Here is a 13,080-nt window from a genome sequence, read left to right as displayed (position 1 = left end):
AATTTCTATTTTGGTTATTTCTTATTAAATTTTTTCCAAACAAACCATCAAAATCAAACCAATCTGAACCATTCTCATATGGTCATTTGATAAAATGTCCCCCTATATAGTTTGCCAAAAAAAAAAAATCAAGAAATTAAAATCTTTTTAATCCGCTTATTTTATTTTTAATTAATCCATTTATTCTAAATTACAAAAGAAAGCAAAACTTTTCAGAAAAAAAAAGGGGAGTTGTGGTTTTATCACTAAAGGAACTGCAATATTGTTCCACAGATCCACCATTTTTTTACCACTAGAAAAAAATGAAAAATCAATTATGTGTTTCAATATAAATCCAAAGATTCAAATCAAATTCAATTCAAAACATATAAAAAAAATTTGAGAAAGAAAAAAGAGAAGAATTTACCAGCAGACAGGTAGCAGGATGCAACAAGTAATGTAATACATCAAGCTGTTTAAAACTGGCAAGGATACCCAATTAATCTATGCTTCGGAAACTTGAACATCCCTCACTTGTTATATAATAGAGAGAGTTCACCATATGAAGCAACAACCCATTTTTTTCTATTATCATCATCAAACCCAAATCTATATATATATATATAAGATGTTAGATATTAAACAGAAGATTTCACAACCCGACGACAAAACTAATACCATAAACAAGTCGTAGTTCCTTTGAAAAGAAAGGTCGGCGTTGACAATAATTTTCGCTCTCATTGACACGTCCATCGGTGAGTCGGTGACCGACGAACGCAACGCCTCAAGAAAGCGATTTACAGTAAAAAAGCTATGAAAAATATTCAGAAATAATAGAATAACACATACAGAAAAAACAATAGCAGTAAACAAAGTGCAGGAGAAGTAGGGGAACCCAGCCACAATTCCTAATTTCTGCGGAGCGGCGTTAGGGTTTGTTTTATCAAGAATTGATGTTGCCTAGGGTTTTATTTATAGAGCTCCGGCACCAAGTCGCCTTTAGTTTTAAATTTACCATATTGGCCTTTATACGTGATACTGTTTGGTACACCGACTTAATAGGGGGAAAATGTTTTATGTGATAGGGTCTACCTGTTCAAATTAATTTTTAGAGTGTGTGTCATGAAAGCGCTATTGTGTGTGTAATTTTTATTTTTTAAAAATATATGTATGCTAATGGCCATTATATACTTCGTGAAATAATAAAAATATAATTTCATAAGCACTTGAAAATGTGTTTGAGGTATAGATTTTTTTTTGCTTCTTCTACGTTGCAAGATACATAATATTAGTAATAATCAAATATTAAACTAAAAATTATAGTATATATATATTTTTTATAAAAAATACGACCTTAGAACTCTATATATTTATTTAGGTTCTTAAAGAGATTGTTTTTTTTTTAACATAAAATTATTACTTTAAAAGATAACAAACCTATTAACTAAATAAAATAAAACTAAAAAGTATTTACATGTAACACCCCCACATTTTCCACGCATAAGTTGATCAGGCTTATACACGAAAAACGAGGGATATCAAAAACAATTGGCAATATACAAGCATGGAATACAAAATGATGGAATTAAAAGAATTTAGACAGGAAAGAAACATTAAATAATACAACATCCATCCAACCTTTATTTAATGCAGTACTTCATTACAACTTGGAAATCCTACGTCAGGGATCCTTAAATATAACCCTGAGAGTTCAACGTCAAAAGTAAATAAAAACTGAAACTGAAGTATTACATAAAACTTCTACCCTGCACTGGATCGTAAGAGTAGATGAGTTCGGATGATGGTCCCACACTGCTAACCTCAGCCTTGAAACGGATACTGACCGTATCCTGAAATAACAACAATGGTGGGTCAACCCCACGAGCAAGTCCTCTCTACTATGACCCAAATCAGAGAATCAAATAAATTAATCATTATGAATCGGATGAGTACTATATCTGTATACATCCTACGGGAACTATCCGATGTATAACATGACCTCAACCAGAATAGACGGTGATCACTTAGACTCACACTAGGTGGTTAAGTGTCGCCTTTCCCTACCCGGGAAATCAGCTATTATACATGGTGCACGGTACTGACAACACAGACTATAACGAACTACACAGTGATAACACCTCGCAAAGTACTGATGAATATACTGAGCATATAAATTAGGCAACACATGCCAACAATATTAATAAAGATACCGAGAATGTCAATTTAGGCAACACATGCCAATAATATTAATAAATATACCAAGTATGTCAGTTAGGCAACACATGCCAATAATATTAAACCACATACCCCGACAGCCACACATCTGTCTATCGCAACGAATGCATAAGGTATAAATGAGTCTAAACTTATTAGCCAGCTCATATGGTTCTATATGGCAACACATCCATATAATATAAATGCGACATAATTAAACAGTCCATTTATTTCCTGAAATGCACACAGCATAATAATCATGGTTTATATATCAATTAACAGTATAAACATCCTATAAGATATCATGGATAATTTATCTGACTAAAACCATGGCCTTATTTAATTTAACAGTAATGTTTGATACCATTAAATACGATAATAACACTTTTTATATTTAACAATGTCGTTAAATAAATCACATTAGTATCCGTACTGCGAACGAGCCAATAAATGCTTAGAAAAGATTAATCGGCCATAAGAATAAGTAACGGGTGTTAAAATAATAATTTCGTGGCCCGTTAAACCCGTAATTACCAACACAGTACCTAAAAATCCAAGTTTAAGGTTCTGGAATTTACAAAACAGGCCCTAGGGGTATTCTGGTAATTTCCAGCAGCTGTAGGGACCCCACACGCGCCCTCACGCGCCTCCCAGAGCCTCCCCACGCGCAGCCCAACCTTCCCCACTCTCCCACGCGCCTCCACGCGCGTCTGGCATCAGCCACGCGCTCCCACGCGCGCGCACGCGCTGCCACGCGCGCACTAAGGGTGCCTTGCTGACGTGTCACTTCCTGGTTGGTTGGCTGCATCCGGATTCCGTACTCGCGTCACACCGGATCATCTCACCCTATCTTCCCTCCATCCAACGCCCACAGATCCGGGTGTACCGCGGTATCATGGACCGCGATGCACCGGATCAATCAGACTCCACTAATGGCCAGGATGCGCGCGTACACCCTCCTATGGTGTGCCGCGTCGCACCGGATCACTCCGGTCGTCTCCCCCACTGCCGGCGACCGGAAAACTCGCCGGAAGGTCGCCGGAAATTGCAGAAAATGCCCGGAAAAATCTAGAAAATTCTAGAAAAATCCCTAAAGTCTTATTTAATTATTTTTAGCCATTATTAATTTCATAGGACATTAAATAAATATATACCATCCTATATAATTAAAATTCCATTAATTGAATAAAATAAAACTAATAATTTATTAACCTCTAAACCTTGGCTCTATGCATAAAACTAAGCTAAACAATTAATTTATTAATTCAAAGGGGAAAAGTAGATAATAACTTGCCTTTTTGGATTTAAAATAAATCCGCCGGTCTGCGCGTAGTCGGGTAAAATTGCCTACACCGGTCCAAGCTTCTTTCTCTTTCTCTTTTCCTTTCACTCTTATAAAATAGCTCTCTAGAATTTATACTTTGCTTCTAACTCCCTTTTATTTTTTTCTAAGGCAAGCTAGTTAATTTATACACAAAATATATAATATAAATATTACAAATATCTAATTTATAATAACTTCTCACCCATTTCTCATATTCCTACCTATATGGCTTTAATTCCAACCATAACCATTGATGCAATCCTATCCTAATCTCTAATTTCATCATGACTTTGGTTTAATACTATTATTATAAATATTATTATTATTATTACTAATATTATTATTAATAAACTTTTATAATAATTATTATTATTATTATATTATTATTATTATTATTATTATTAAACTAATATAATTATTATTATTACAAAATAATACATTATATCATCATAATACTATATAACACAAATATAATACTCTAATTAACTAATATAGCTTTATTAAACATAATCAACAAATAAAAGTAATTAAAATAATACATGCACAATTAAATGAATAAATTTACTATTTTAACATACACAATTAATTTACATGCACAATTAAATGAATTTAATAAAATAATGTAGTATGCACAAATAAATAAAATTAATTAACCTAACACAAAATTAATTTAAATACATTCTTTAAAATTACGGGGTATTACATTCTCCCCCCCTAATAAAGGAATTTCGTCCCCGAAATTCACTACATACCTGTCTTAAAAAGTTCTGGATACTTGGCACGGATAATATCTTCCCGTTCCCAAGTAGACTCTGTAGCACTATGATGACTCCACTGTACACGTACTAATGGAATAGTCTTCGTGCGCAGTATCTGATTCCTACGATCGAGAATACAGTAAGGTTGTTCCAAATAGGTTGCATCGGGTTGCAACTCAATCTCACCCACATCAATGTGTTGGTATCGATCTTCATCCCGTAGAAATTTTCGCAGCATAGATACATGAAAAACATTATGTACCCTATGAAGATTATCTGGTAGAGCCAGACGATAAGCTACTGCCCCAATCCGATCTGTAATCATAAAAGGACCCACAAAACGAGGCGATAACTTACCCTTTGACCCAAACCGCATTACTCCCTTCATGGGAGAAACCTTAAGCAAAACCTGATCACCAACCTTAAACTCCAAAGCACGAGTTCGACGGTCAGCATAACTTTTCTGTCTGCTTTGAGCTGTACGCATCCGATCCCTAATGATAGCGATCTTTTCTGACGTGTCCTTAATAAATTCAGGACCCAGAAAGCTGTTCTCGCCAACTCCAAGCCAACAGACAGGAGACCTACACGGTCTGCCGTACAAAGCCTCAAATGGTGCCATACCAATAGTTTTCTGATAACTATTGTTATAAGCAAACTCTGAAAGCGGCAAATATTCCTCCCAATTGCCCTTAAAATCAAGAACACATGCCCGCAACATGTCTTCTAAAATCTGATTAACTCGCTCAGTCTGTCCATCTGTTTGAGGATGATAAGCAGTGCTAAGATATAGTTCTGTACCCAAAGCCTGCTGAAAGCTCCTCCAAAATCCTGATACAAACTTCGGATCTCTATCTGATACGATGGACAATGGTACACCATGAAGTTTCACCATTTCTGCAATATACAGCTTAGCATACTGTTCTGACGTAAAGTTTGAACGAACAGGCAGAAAGTGAGCGGACTTGGTCAATCTATCAACAATGACCCAAATAGAGTTGTGATTATGCTGTGAAGTAGGTAATCCCTCTATAAAGTCCATGGAAATACTTTCCCATTTCCACTCTGGTATGGGAAGTGGCTGTAACGATCCTGGCGGTCTCTGATGATCAATCTTAATCATCTGACAGGTGCTACATTTAGAGACAAAGATAGCTATATCTCTTTTCATGCCGGCCCACCAAAACTGGCGTTTCATGTCCTGATACATCTTGTCTCCCCCTGGATGTACAGAGAACTGAGAAGTGTGTGTCTCTCTCATCACAACATTTCTCAAATTATCAGCTGAAGGCACAATTAAACGTCCCTTGTACCTCAATCCTCCATCAGTCCCTATAGAATAAAAAGGAACATCTCCGGAGGCTAACTCCGAAACCCGATCAATACACTGTTGATCTGAGAGTTGCGCTTGAATGACCTGATGAATGATAGAAGGAGTTACTACCACACATGCCATAAAAGCGTCTGCTAACTCATCAACCGTCTTCAAAGCATCCCACTCTGTTGTAAACAAAGCTGAAAGGCTGACATAGGGTCGGCGGCTGAGTGCGTCTGCTACAACATTCGCTTTCCCTGGATGATACTGAATAGAGAAGTGATAGTCTTTCACGAATTCCAACCATCTGCGTTGTCTCATATTCAGTTCCCTCTGTGTGAACAAATACTGTAGACTCTTATGATCGCTAAACAATCGAAAAGTCTCCCCCAAAAGATAATGTCTCCAAATACGCAAGGCAAAAACCACTGCGGCGAGCTCTAGGTCGTGAGTCGGGTAATTAAGCTCATGAGGCTTAAGCTTCCTAGACCCATAAGAAACTGGTCGCTCTTCTTGCATCAACACACAACCCAAACCCTTCAGAGAAGCGTCGGTAAATACTAAATACTCGATTCCACTCTGTGGTGTGGCTAAGACAGGTGCAGAAGTTAACTTACTCTTCAATTCAGCAAAAGCAGTCTGACAAGAATCATCCCATACAAATGGTACATTCTTCTTAGTTAGATGAGTAAGTGGACCCGCAATTTTGGAAAATCCCTGGATGAACCGGCGATAATACCCCGCTAATCCCAGAAAACTGCGAATCTCTGTCGGTGAGGTAGGCTGTCCCCACTCCATAACGGCCGCAACCTTAGCTGGATCTACTGCTAACCCTTCTTCTGACACTACATGTCCCAGAAATTTGACCTCTTTCTGCCAAAATTCACACTTCTCAAACTTCGCAAACAACTGATGTTCTCGAAGTGTCTGCAATACTGTGCGTAAATGTCTGGCATGGTCCTTCTCCGACTTAGAGTAAACCAGAATATCATCAATGAAAACAATGACAAACTGATCTAAGTATTCTCTGAATACTCTATTCATCAAGTCCATAAAGACAGCTGGAGCGTTCGTCAAACCGAAAGGCATAACACGAAACTCATAAGATCCGTACCTCGTGAGAAATGCTGTCTTTGGAACATCTTGTTCTCTGACTCGTAGCTGATGATAACCAGACCTCAAATCGATCTTTGAGAAGTAAGTAGCTCCCTTCAACTGATCAAACAGGTCATCAATTCTGGGCAACGGGTACTTGTTGCGAATAGTGACCTTGTCCAGTTCTCTGTAATCAATACAAAGACGAAGAGATCCATCCTTCTTCTTGACAAACAGTACTGGTGCTCCCCATGGTGAAGTACTCCTGCGAATAAATCCCTGGCTGAGCAACTGTTGAATTTGATCTTTCAACTCTCGCATCTCCACTGGTGCCATTCGGTACGGTACCTTAGCAATAGGCGTAGTGCCTGGAGCTAAATCAATAACGAAATCTATCTCTCGACTCGGTGGCAAGCCTGGAATTTCCTGGAATACATCCTGGAATTCCTGTACTACCGGGATGCTGTCAAGAGATACCGCAGTCGCTTCCTGTGAGTCCTCCTCAAGAATGAATAAATAAGTGCTAGGCCCTCTATCAGGTTGTGGTACAACAAGAAGATACATCTCCTGTCCTGGTATGGAAAATACAATAGACTTTTCGTAACAGTTAACCTGAGCATGGTACTGAGATAACCAGTCCATCCCAAGTATAACATCATACGAATGCATATCTAACACTAACAAATTTGCAAGAAATCGAAGCCGGCCCATATCTATAAGGATATCACCGCTATACTCTCGTAAAATTGCGCCAACTCCCAATGGTGTATAAATATTAAGAGGTTGGTCACATAACTGAGTCGTCATACCAGATAAGATAACAAAAGATCTAGACACAAAAGAATGTGATGCACCAGTGTCAAACAGTATACGAGCAGTTCGACCATGTATAGAAAACATACCCTCAATAGCCTGAGGAGCTTGCGCATTATGTGGCATGAAGTTATAAACTCTGCCATGATGCAACTGCTGTGGAGGTTGTCCCGGAGGAAATGGTGGTGCTGGAAGTGCCGGAAAAATTCTGAACTTGCCCACGTGGCATCGGTGGGGCCGGTAGAGGTAATGGCTGATTAGGTCTCGGCTGCCCATACTGTCCCTGCTTAGCTTTGGGACACATCTTGGCCGGATGCCCAATCTCTCTACAGTGATAACAACGTCCCGTAAAAGGACCTGCCTGCCTTCTCTGTTGATTTCCCGACCACTGTTCCTGTCCGGTCTGAGGTATCCCACCTTGTCTACCCTGATTAGGGACTCCATCCCTCTGCACATCTAGGTTTCCTTTGTTTTTCTTCCAAGGTGGATGTCCTTGAAATCTGCCCCGATCATTGGACTTGGCACCACTGCTGCTTCCTTTCTCCACTGTCTGGTAGTCTCGGTTAGTCCGCTTATCTCCCTTGGACTTCCGGTAATCACTCCTCATCTGGCAGTGCTGTAAGGCGGCATTAACCACCTGGATATAAGTAGTATATGCAGGACTACCTAAGATCACCACTTTAATCGGCCATATTAACCCCTTCACAAAGCGGTCTCTCTTCTTTTCTTCCGTATTGACCTCCTCTGGTGCAAATAATGACAAATTTATGAACTTCTGTTCATACTCAGCCACAGTCATATCTTCCTGTTGCAGATCCAGAAATTCGGTCTTCATCGCTGATCTTACTGACATAGGAAAATACTTGCCGTCAAAGCGAGTCTGAAATTCAGCATACGTCAATCTGGTCCTCTCATCGACAGTAGTAATAGACTCCCACCACTGCAATGCATTGCCTATCAGCATAAACGTAGCCAGCATCTGTTTCTGCACTTCGGTACAGATTACCATCCGAAGATGACGCTCGCTCTCCTGTTTCCACTGATATGCTAACAAGACATCTGTGGACCCCGCAAATGTCGGTGGATTTCCCCGAATGAACGAGTGACGAACTTTGTCCCATGACATTGGCTGTGCCACTGGTTCAGGAACAGGTACTATCGGAGGAGGTTGCTGGTTTCGTAGAGCAGATGCTACTCCTGCTGCCACAGCTCGTGCAATGATGTCAGCAACTTGAGGAGAAAATTCCTGATTCTCATTTTGAGTTGGGGAAATACTGCGATGACGGTTCGCATTCCTTGTCCCACGCCGAGACATCCTTCTTTTAAATTCAGAAAAATCTAACGTCAGTACATTATCATGGACCGACTAAAAGAATACAAAGAACCCTAATACTTAGGCTCTAATTATCAGAATACACAACGCGGAAGTATAGTAATCACAGATCCCTAAGACACTCGAACCTGGAATGCTCTGATACCAACTGTAACACCCCCACATTTTCCACGCATAAGTTGATCAGGCTTATACACGAAAAACGAGGGATATCAAAAACAATTGGCAATATACAAGCATGGAATACAAAATGATGGAATTAAAAGAATTTAGACAGGAAAGAAACATTAAATAATACAACATCCATCCAACCTTTATTTAATGCAGTACTTCATTACAACTTGGAAATCCTACGTCAGGGATCCTTAAATATAACCCTGAGAGTTCAACGTCAAAAGTAAATAAAAACTGAAACTGAAGTATTACATAAAACTTCTACCCTGCACTGGATCGTAAGAGTAGATGAGTTCGGATGATGGTCCCACACTGCTAACCTCAGCCTTGAAACGGATACTGACCGTATCCTGAAATAACAACAATGGTGGGTCAACCCCACGAGCAAGTCCTCTCTACTATGACCCAAATCAGAGAATCAAATAAATTAATCATTATGAATCGGATGAGTACTATATCTGTATACATCCTACGGGAACTATCCGATGTATAACATGACCTCAACCAGAATAGACGGTGATCACTTAGACTCACACTAGGTGGTTAAGTGTCGCCTTTCCCTACCCGGGAAATCAGCTATTATACATGGTGCACGGTACTGACAACACAGACTATAACGAACTACACAGTGATAACACCTCGCAAAGTACTGATGAATATACTGAGCATATAAATTAGGCAACACATGCCAACAATATTAATAAAGATACCGAGAATGTCAATTTAGGCAACACATGCCAATAATATTAATAAATATACCAAGTATGTCAGTTAGGCAACACATGCCAATAATATTAAACCACATACCCCGACAGCCACACATCTGTCTATCGCAACGAATGCATAAGGTATAAATGAGTCTAAACTTATTAGCCAGCTCATATGGTTCTATATGGCAACACATCCATATAATATAAATGCGACATAATTAAACAGTCCATTTATTTCCTGAAATGCACACAGCATAATAATCATGGTTTATATATCAATTAACAGTATAAACATCCTATAAGATATCATGGATAATTTATCTGACTAAAACCATGGCCTTATTTAATTTAACAGTAATGTTTGATACCATTAAATACGATAATAACACTTTTTATATTTAACAATGTCGTTAAATAAATCACATTAGTATCCGTACTGCGAACGAGCCAATAAATGCTTAGAAAAGATTAATCGGCCATAAGAATAAGTAACGGGTGTTAAAATAATAATTTCGTGGCCCGTTAAACCCGTAATTACCAACACAGTACCTAAAAATCCAAGTTTAAGGTTCTGGAATTTACAAAACAGGCCCTAGGGGTATTCTGGTAATTTCCAGCAGCTGTAGGGACCCCACACGCGCCCTCACGCGCCTCCCAGAGCCTCCCCACGCGCAGCCCAACCTTCCCCACTCTCCCACGCGCCTCCACGCGCGTCTGGCATCAGCCACGCGCTCCCACGCGCGCGCACGCGCTGCCACGCGCGCACTAAGGGTGCCTTGCTGACGTGTCACTTCCTGGTTGGTTGGCTGCATCCGGATTCCGTACTCGCGTCACACCGGATCATCTCACCCTATCTTCCCTCCATCCAACGCCCACAGATCCGGGTGTACCGCGGTATCATGGACCGCGATGCACCGGATCAATCAGACTCCACTAATGGCCAGGATGCGCGCGTACACCCTCCTATGGTGTGCCGCGTCGCACCGGATCACTCCGGTCGTCTCCCCCACTGCCGGCGACCGGAAAACTCGCCGGAAGGTCGCCGGAAATTGCAGAAAATGCCCGGAAAAATCTAGAAAATTCTAGAAAAATCCCTAAAGTCTTATTTAATTATTTTTAGCCATTATTAATTTCATAGGACATTAAATAAATATATACCATCCTATATAATTAAAATTCCATTAATTGAATAAAATAAAACTAATAATTTATTAACCTCTAAACCTTGGCTCTATGCATAAAACTAAGCTAAACAATTAATTTATTAATTCAAAGGGGAAAAGTAGATAATAACTTGCCTTTTTGGATTTAAAATAAATCCGCCGGTCTGCGCGTAGTCGGGTAAAATTGCCTACACCGGTCCAAGCTTCTTTCTCTTTCTCTTTTCCTTTCACTCTTATAAAATAGCTCTCTAGAATTTATACTTTGCTTCTAACTCCCTTTTATTTTTTTCTAAGGCAAGCTAGTTAATTTATACACAAAATATATAATATAAATATTACAAATATCTAATTTATAATAACTTCTCACCCATTTCTCATATTCCTACCTATATGGCTTTAATTCCAACCATAACCATTGATGCAATCCTATCCTAATCTCTAATTTCATCATGACTTTGGTTTAATACTATTATTATAAATATTATTATTATTATTACTAATATTATTATTAATAAACTTTTATAATAATTATTATTATTATTATATTATTATTATTATTATTATTATTAAACTAATATAATTATTATTATTACAAAATAATACATTATATCATCATAATACTATATAACACAAATATAATACTCTAATTAACTAATATAGCTTTATTAAACATAATCAACAAATAAAAGTAATTAAAATAATACATGCACAATTAAATGAATAAATTTACTATTTTAACATACACAATTAATTTACATGCACAATTAAATGAATTTAATAAAATAATGTAGTATGCACAAATAAATAAAATTAATTAACCTAACACAAAATTAATTTAAATACATTCTTTAAAATTACGGGGTATTACATTACATAATTTGTTTGCAAATATTTTTGTGTTTGTACACTACACTCACTCAATATTTCTAGACTTAAATAACGAAACAAAAATGATCAATTTAAAGTGGATGTGAATATGACAATGATTGAAGATATTGTAGGTTTATTATTAGTTCTGCACATTTTTAAACGTTTTTTTTCATCCTAGAAATATTTTGATAATTGACATCCATAATATATATCACATGTTGTTGTTCGAAAGTGTCAATTTGCGCAGAGCGTCTTGAGAAAAAGCTTGCAAGTTATGTCTTGTTCCATCCACTATAGGGCTAGGATTCTGGGTTGCAATTCGTGTTGCCGGGTTATGATCATATTATGTCAACTTATGTGTATTATGTTAAATAGGTTAACCTGAATACTATCTGTTTAGCAATCATGTCAGAGACCATTTACACGAATACAATTCGTTTATTAAATTGGTTATACAAATAACTTGTTTAATCCATTTAATTTAGATGGTCATGTAACTCTATTATTCATATAAGATAAAAAAATAGAACAATACTACGCATCTCGAATTTAATTTGAGATGTCTATCTTCAATTTGACAAGACGATAAATAGATAGACATATATGTCTTCTACTTCAGTCAATATTACACTTTCTTTTATTTTTTATATGTTCATACTTTATACTCTTTTACTAAGTCATCGTATTATAGATTTGAAATATGGTTGTGCAAATGATAATTAGTAGGGATCAAGTGGCTGAAATGGCTACCACAAGGGGTTCCACTCCCTTGGCCGCTTGGGTATGGATTGAATTTGTCTATTGAAGAGGGAGGTGACAAGCAATGAAATTGAGTTTATCTTTCTGATTGATTATCTTTTCTATCTATTTTTATCTTTTATTATATATATTTTATTTGAAATGGGAGACCATATTTACATTCTATTATTTAGATGCATTGCACTTCACTTTTCTTTTTTGTTTAAAGAAAATGACAAGCGGGTCTTTAATCTAATTAATACATCATCCCTAATTTTAGAATACTGATAGAGACACCAAAGTATTAATCCCGAATTTGCACCGAATTTTACGTGGTTTTGGCCACGTCATCCACTTAAACAGTTTTTCAAAAAAAAAAATTATTCAACAAATGACAAGTAAGTCCTTCATATTTATCCTCATCTTTATTTCATACAAGTTCTCAGATTATCTTTACTTATTCTCTCTTTAAATATTTTACCCCTCTCAAATTCTCTTCGTTTTCTCTTTATCAGATTTGGGTTATATATTTCTCTTCTCCATTGGCTCTCTGCAATCACTCTGGATTGTGAATTTTTCTTCTCCATTGGCTCT

At 37.5% G+C, this 13,080-nt stretch overlaps 1 non-coding gene across 1 annotated transcript; it reads right to left on the bottom strand.

The window, feature by feature from the left end:
* Positions 1-398: 398 nt before the first annotated feature.
* Positions 399-551, bottom strand: LOC132280666 (small nucleolar RNA snoR137). The gene has a single exon (XR_009471670.1). It is a non-coding gene; the product is annotated as a small nucleolar RNA snoR137 (small nucleolar RNA).
* Between the last annotated feature and the right edge of the window lie 12,529 nt (positions 552-13,080).

Source organism: Cornus florida, unplaced genomic scaffold, assembly GCF_030987335.1.
Source record: "Cornus florida cultivar Cherokee Brave unplaced genomic scaffold, ASM3098733v1 CherokeeBrave_3.0.0_Hap2_Chr10, whole genome shotgun sequence".
Taxonomy (NCBI): Eukaryota; Viridiplantae; Streptophyta; class Magnoliopsida; order Cornales; family Cornaceae; genus Cornus; species Cornus florida.
The sequence above is the reverse complement of the archived record's forward strand: the minus strand, read 5'-3'. Positions and strand labels throughout refer to the sequence as shown.